A 7,852-nucleotide genomic window follows, 5' to 3' on the forward strand; every position below is an offset into this window, starting at 1 on the left:
ACAGAGAGACACTGAATAGCATTTCATTTCACAACAAGTTTTAACATGTTGCTACCGAGAGCCAATCATGGGTAAGTTTTGTACCTGGTGGGACCGTTTCGCAGTAGCTTGGCGATAAAATCCTACTGTGTGATTTACAAACTGCACTGCCTGTGTCGACAACTCACTGTCTGCAAGACAAAACACATTTGTCTGCACATGGACACTTGGGACTAATAATATCCCTCTCGTTCGTTGATTTTGTACAAGTGTCATCTGTAAACTGAAAGGAAAAACTTAACCCCAGTACTGCCACTTAAAAAAAAAAATGTAGAAAACCACCACACCAATATTTTCCATGTAGGCCTACACACATTAACAACTATCCAAAGGTATTCATCATATTCTCTGTGCCTCAGCTCTGTTCAGTGAATTCATGAGACTTCTGACTGGAGTTTTGGTGCATCTCATTAAAATCTGAATTCATGTCAGATAATCAAATGTACAGAGACCAGATGGTTCAGTAAGCACGAAACCCAATTTGGATCTCAACACCATATCTGTAAAGTCATGACATCTACATATACTAGGCACACTGCCTGCTAGTGCCAACTATTTGCTTTTAAAACAAGATATGAATCAAAGCTACTAAGACAATACAAAAGCTGATAATAATGGGCCATCAGCAACACACATTGAGTTCTGACAAATGCACCGGCAGTGAGCGATTGCCCACAAGAGATTACTCTGTCACGATATCAATCCTTTGAAAATATTCAGTTTTTGAGCTAACATTTTGAATTTGCGACACACAGAAGTGCTTCTATCAAGCAGTCCGTTACAGTTTGTGCAGGACTACTCTCAATAACTGATCAGGCAGCCATTGGCCGGGTATTGGGCTGAGAGCCTCTCCTCAGGGTTGGGCCTCATCCAGATAAGCTAAATACAGCATGAACACACACACGACCCATCTCGGGTCAACCCCCTCCCCACCCAGGGACAACTGCAGCTGTCCATTTGAGAGCTGCACTGTACCAGAGACGAATCCATTAAAAACTCAACATGGTATAGGGTTAATGTGGACACTGCTCACAACGGGGGTCCATGTGAGGAGTACAGACAGGACTAAACCTGGACTACAGGTGGCAGCAGTGAATCACAGATGACCGTGGTATCCATCGCTGGGAGACACTGAAGCATGACCATGATCCCAGGCTGTGTCAATAACAAAACCACTGGTTAACTGTACTTCAGTATACATGAGTGTAGGCTCTGCCGTGTAGAGCACATGTCAATGTATGTTTGGTGTACACATACTGTAGTGAGAGCAGACAGATATCAGGCAGGCAAAGCAAAATAAAATAAAGTGTCGAAAGTTACACGGTTAACTCAAAAAGCATGTATTCTCTCACCTGAAGCACCAATTTCCTTTGCTCATTCGTTAAGAGTACAAGACAGACAACCACTTCCCAAAATACAAAAATGAGTATAAAACCTCAGAATGGGTTTTAACTAGGCAGTACCAGCTGCTTTCTATGCTGTCTGACACTCTCTATTGAGCACCTTTTCCTCCTGACCTGCCTCTGCAAGCCAAAACTATGCATGCCCGACACATCCAGGGAGATAAAAATAACCCATTTAAAAACACTTGACTTAACAGTATAAACATGTTACCCCCCCCCGGCCCACCCCTCTCTTTCCATGACTTTGGGTGTATTTATACCCATAGCACTCATGTCTGTAGCCATGAAATGCTTTGAAAGGCTGATCATGGCTCACAACACCATTATACCAGAAACCCTAGACCCACTCGAATTTGCATACCACACCAACAGATCATGCAATCTCTGTTGCACTTCATACTGCCCTTTCCACCTGGACAAAAGGAACACCTACATGAGAATACTGTTCATTGACTACAGCTCAGCGTTCAACACCATAGTGCCCTCAAAGCTCATCACTAAGCTAGGGACCCTGGTACTAAACACCTCCCTCTGCAACTGGATCCTGGACTTCCTGACGGGCCGCTCCCAGGTGGTAAGGGTAGGTAACAACACACCTCAGGGGGTGTGTGCTCAGTCCCCTCCTGTACTTCCTGTTCACTCATGACTGCACAGCCAGGTACGACTCCAACACCATCATTAAGTTTGCAGATGACAAGTGGTAGGCCTGATCACCGACAACGATGAGACAGCCTATAGGGAGGAGGTCAGAGACCTGACCGTGTGGTGCAAGGACAACAACCTCTCCCAACATGATCAAGACAAAGGAGATTATTGTGGACTACAGGAAAAGGAAAACCGAGCACACCCCCATTCTCATCGACAGGCCTGTATTGGAGCAGGTTGAGAGCTTCAAATTCTCACATCACCAACAAACTAACATGGTCCAAGCACACCAAGACAGTCGTGAAGAGGGAACGACAAAATCCTATTCCCCCTCAGGAAACTAAAAAGATTTGGCATGGGTCCTCAGATCCTCAAAAAGGTTCTACAGCTGCACCATCGAGCGCATCCTGACGGGTTGCATACTGCCTGGTATGGCAACTGCTCGGCCTCCAACCGCAAGGTAGTACATACTAGAGGTCGACCGATTATGATTTGTCGACGCCGATACCAATACTTGGAGGACCAAAAAGGCCGATACCGATTAAAATCGGCCGATTTTTTATTTGTAATAATGACAATTACAACAATACTGAATTAACACTTATTTTAACTTAATATAATACATCAATAAAATCTATTTAGCCTCAAATAAATAAACATGTTCAATTCAGTTTAAATAATGCAAAAACAAAAGTGTTGGAGAAGAAAGTAAAAGTGCAAGATGTTGATATGCGTGAAATTATAAAAAACACAATGCTTGACGCACAACAAAGAGCTGCTGGCAAAACGCACGAAAGTGCCGTTTGAATGAATGTTTACGTGCCTGCTTCTGCCTAACACCGCTCAGTCAGATACTTGTATGCTGAGTCAGATTGTACGCAACGCATGACACGCTAGATAATATCTAGTAATATCATCAACCATGTGTAGCTAGTGATTATGATTGATTGTTTTTTATAAGAGAAGATGCTAGCTAGCAACTTATCTTGGCTTACTGCATTCGCATAACAGGCAATCTCTTTGTGGATAGCAACAAGAGGCAGGTCGTTATTGCGTTAGACTAGTTAACTGTAAGGTTGCAAGATTGGATCCCCCGAGCTGACAAGGTGAAAATCTGTCGTTCTGCCCCTGAACGAGGCAGTTAACCCATCGTTCCTAGGCCGTCATTGAAAGTAAGAATGTGTTTTAACTGACTTGCCTAGTTAAATAAAGATTTAATAAAAAACAAATCGGTGTCCAAAAATACAGATTTCCGATTGTAATTGACCCTAATTAATCAGCCATTCCGATTAATCAGTCGACCTCTAGTACATACAGCCCAGTACATCACCGGGGCCAAGCTTCGTGCCATCCAGGACCTCTATACCAGGGAAGAGGAAGGCCCTAAAAATTGTCAAAGACTGCAGCCACCCTAGTCATAGACTGTTCTCTCTGCTACCGCAAGGCAAGTGGTAACGGAGCGCCAAGTCTAGGTCCAAGAGGCTCCTAAATAGCTTCTACGCCCAAGCCAAAAGACTCCAGAACAGCTAATCAAATTACTCCCCAGACTATTTGCATTGCCCCCTTCGGAACGCTGCTGCTACTCTCCGTTATTATCTATGCATAGTCACTAAATAACTCTACCTACATGTACATACCTCAATTACCTTGACACCGGTGCCCCGACACAGACTCTGTACCGGTACCCCTTGTATACAGCCCCGCAATTGTTATTAATTGCTGCTTTTTAATTATTTGTTTTTCTTACTTTTTTTGTAGACATTTTCTTAAAAAGTATATTGTTGGTTAAGGGCTTGTAAGTAAGCACTTCACTGTTAGGTGTTGTATTCGGCACATGTGACAAATAAAATTTGAATTGTAAATCTCAAGTTGCAATGTCAACGTAATAGCAGAATGCTCAGATTCTCGTTGCATGGCATTTCAGGGACATTTATTTCCTTTGTAGCTAGTGCAGGTATGCCCAATCAAAGCTAGGTTCTCAGAATTTGGCTACTTTGCCAAAACAAGTGCAGTAATCCTTCAAAAACTGATGTAATACTTCTTCAAAATCAACTCTATAAGCAAAATTAGGATTGGAAAACGTTTTATATTCAGTGGAGCGGCCGGCTACCAATGTTCTCCAAAACAAATACCCATTAACAGAGTTAAAGTCACCATCAACGTATGTCTCAAATTCACAGACTGGCTAATGAAAATAAACTTCCAAAAAATATACAACCCATTTCACATGAAAGGAAACGGGTATTGGGCTCCATCAAAAATGAATCTAAACATGAATCAATCAATTCTCTGCCTTCAGAGATGAATCCTATGTGGAAGTGCACCTGTGATGGTGTATGACATAAGCAGAAACCAAAGAGTTAATTAAAAGAGTGAATGTTCATGCCGCAAACACTTAACTGGTACCGCTACAGCAAACTGGTTTAACAAAGAACTGTCTGAAAGCAGTCTAGGAAAGTGAGTTCACGGACCCAATGGTCTTAACTACTAGGCTACCTGTTGCCCCTGGTATGAGCACTCAGCTCTGAAAAGAAATCAATAGTGCAACACACCTAATGCGAACTGACACCTGGACAATGTGTCACTCATGGATAGGACTCATTAACTGCCTTACCTATGTTGAACAGGTGTAACATCACCGTGGTGATGACTTATAGCTATAAATAAAAATTGGACTGAGGTCAGACAAAAGGAGTCAAGCTGTTACAGTCAATGTCTCCTGAAGTCCATCTGACCTTTGAGACAAATTAATCTGGGGTACAGTTTGGGATCCATATAATGTATCAACCTTGTTTTAACTCTGATGTCTTCATTGTGTCTCTGTTGTCTATCACTAGCAGCACCATATCACCAAGTACATTTCTGAAGGTGTAAATGTACTTAACGAATAAAGCTGATTCTGATCCACAATCATCTGAATTGTACAATAATGAATCCATTTGTTTCCCAAGTGAATTGTTTAAAATATTTGACTGGCAATTTCCACATGGACCATCTATATTAAAGCACTCACTTACTACCCACAAAGGTAGAAAGAAAACAAAATGGAAAAGGTCCACTAAGGAGGAATAACTATCATAGCACCACCTGGCTGTAACATCTTTCTGGTAATTATGTTTTTAAAAAGGTGTGGAAAAGGGGGAATATTGAGGCAAGAATTGTGTAGTGCCCTGCTACAAATATCCCAGGCTATGCAGGAAACATCCCCCTCCGATATATTTTTGAGTCTTAACACAAGCACCGCAGGACACAAAGAAATCTAAATAAGACCACTTCTTGTGACTCTCACAGACTCCAAACTTTCTTCCAACACATTCCAGATTTTCCTGAAGACGTTAAACGGATTTCCCAAGTAGCATTGATCCACTAGACTCGTTTTCCACCGGAGTCAGGGTTTCGGTTTCCTATATTCCAACATAGCTCACTTCTCATTTTCCTTTGAGAATGAGTGTGTTACAGAGGCACTTTCTGTACTATTAGCTTCATTTGACTCACTAGCAGTTTCAAGCAAAAACCTCTGTTTCCACCATCTTCTGTTCCGCGCCCTCCTCTCATCATCCCAAGACCTCCTGGCAGAGCTGTTGTATCGCTAACCATCCCGCTGATACAGTTTGACAGTTTGTGATGAAATTCTCTTAGTCACAAACACCCCCACAGGTGAAGAAGCTGGATGTGGAGGCCCTGGGCTGCAGTTGTGAGGCCGATTGGACAAATTCTCTAAAACTACATTTGAGGCAAATTGCCATAGAGAAATTAACATTCAATTCTCTGGCAACAGGTCTGGTGATCATTCATGGAGTCAGCATGCCAATAGTACACTTCCTCAAAACTTGAGACATCCGTGGCATTGTGTTGTGTAACAAAACTGCACATTTTAGAGTAGCCTATTATTGTCCCCAGCACAAGATGCACCTGTGTAATTATCACTCATTTAATCCACTTCTTGCTATGCCACACCTGTCAGATGGATGGATTATTTTGGCAAAGATGAAATGCTCACAAACAGGTACGGAAATAAATTTGTTCACAAAATTTTAGAGAAATGAGCTTGTGTGTATGAAACATTTCTGGGATGTTTTATTTCAGCTCATGAAACATGGGACCAGCACTTTACATGTTGCGATTATATTTGCCTTGGTCAAATTACAGACTTCCAAAGCAGTTCTTACACAGACTCCTATTAAAAGCATGCTAAATAAACTACTCCACCATCGCACGTCCTCCCCAACACGACATTGACACACGACAGTGGCACCAGAATTTGATATAGCCAGCAAGTTGACGAGCTTTCCGCTTGTTGTTTAACAGGATCGGTAATAAACATAGCAAATAACGAGTACTAACGTTAGTGAGTTATTGGAGATCAACTCGCGCCACTGTTAAATGTTTTAAAAGTTCACCCTTGCTTATAGAACGAGTAACGTGTTATAGCTGCGAGCTTCAAGATAATATATCTATGTTAGCTAACTTAAGTTAACGCGCAGAAATCATCTAACAGCAACATGATGCGTCTCATCCTGAGTTGACAGAACGTGTCGACGTTAATAAGCTGATTTTAGAGATGGGTGTTGGTCAAATATTATTGTCCGTCTAATTAATTTGGAATAACTAGGCTAGCCATTTGAGGTAGGCTAATGCTAGCTAGCTGGCCCAGCAGGCAAGCTAACGTTAACTCAATCGGTTAAACTGCGTGAAACAGTTTGACTTCTGGGTAGGTTAACTAATTCGGCGTATCGAGCTAGCTAGCTTAAACTGAGTTAGACAACATTTCATAAAGTTGTCACAAGTCACATCCACAAGTAAAATGTAACGATAACATTTCACCCATGTCATGAGCTAATTTGTTAGCCAGGTTAGCTCATTTTAGCTAACTAGCTACAACCTGTAGCTGGCAAACTTGGCCAGACAGAGTAAACAGATGAATAAACGGAACATTCCATGCTGCACACCAACCTCTCACAATGTTTAAACCAGTGTATAACTATGGCAACATTACGACAATAAATGTAACTTAAATCGCTTTCAATAAGACAGTTCACTTGCTGATAAACGTATGCAAATGCCTGACAAGCAATCGTTGGATGGAGTAAACGACTTTAGCTAGCTGGATGTCTACGTAAAGTTAATGCTTGACATAAGATTCCTGGGGTGAATGCGACGAAGGGAAAGTAGCAGGTAGGGTGTGAAAGAGATTGATGGCGGTATGCATTAAATAGCACAGCATCGTTATGCCAAATTAGAATAAATGTATCGTCTCAACTCTGTAAAGATATAGTCACCTTTGCTTTGTATAAGTTCTGCCCTGGCTGTGTTCTCTTTCCACTCTCAAATCACTTGCTCGTTGTGTTCCAGTTGCTGCGGAGTGTTGCGCCGGTTGGTAAGTAACTGTCTCCACGGCTACAGTCACTATAGCGCACGGGGTCTCGAAGCAACTGTTGCTACCCTGTACTGCATACGTCATTTGATATAAACGATATATATATGAGGGCGGGGATACTGCATTGACTCCGCCCAATAAGGCCAATCGATCACTAGAGGGCGCTCTGACCCTATTCCTCAGGTAATGCCACATACGGCTACGTTTGGCACTGACTCGTCCGTTTTAAATCAAATTGTATTTGTCACATAAACCAAATAAATACAACAGGTATACAACCTTACCGTGAAATGCTTACTGACAAGCCCTTAACCAACAATGCAGTTCAAGAAATAAAGTTAAGAAAATATTTACTAAAAACTAAAGTAAGAAATACAATTAAAGTAAC

At 41.8% G+C, this 7,852-nt stretch overlaps 1 protein-coding gene across 1 annotated transcript in view; it reads right to left on the reverse strand.

The window, feature by feature from the left end:
- LOC118390403 (DNA-binding protein RFX2-like) overlaps nucleotides 1–7,541 on the reverse strand; it is a 64,968-nt gene extending 57,427 nt beyond the window's left edge. Inside the window, exon 1 of the mRNA XM_035780952.2 lies at nucleotides 7,367–7,541. The gene's annotated coding sequence lies outside the window, so the exon portion shown is untranslated. The remainder of the gene's footprint in view (nucleotides 1–7,366) is intronic.
- Between the last annotated feature and the right edge of the window lie 311 nt (nucleotides 7,542–7,852).

The sequence above is a fragment of the Oncorhynchus keta genome, chromosome 1, assembly GCF_023373465.1.
Source record: "Oncorhynchus keta strain PuntledgeMale-10-30-2019 chromosome 1, Oket_V2, whole genome shotgun sequence".
In the NCBI taxonomy this organism is placed as follows: Eukaryota; Metazoa; Chordata; class Actinopteri; order Salmoniformes; family Salmonidae; genus Oncorhynchus; species Oncorhynchus keta.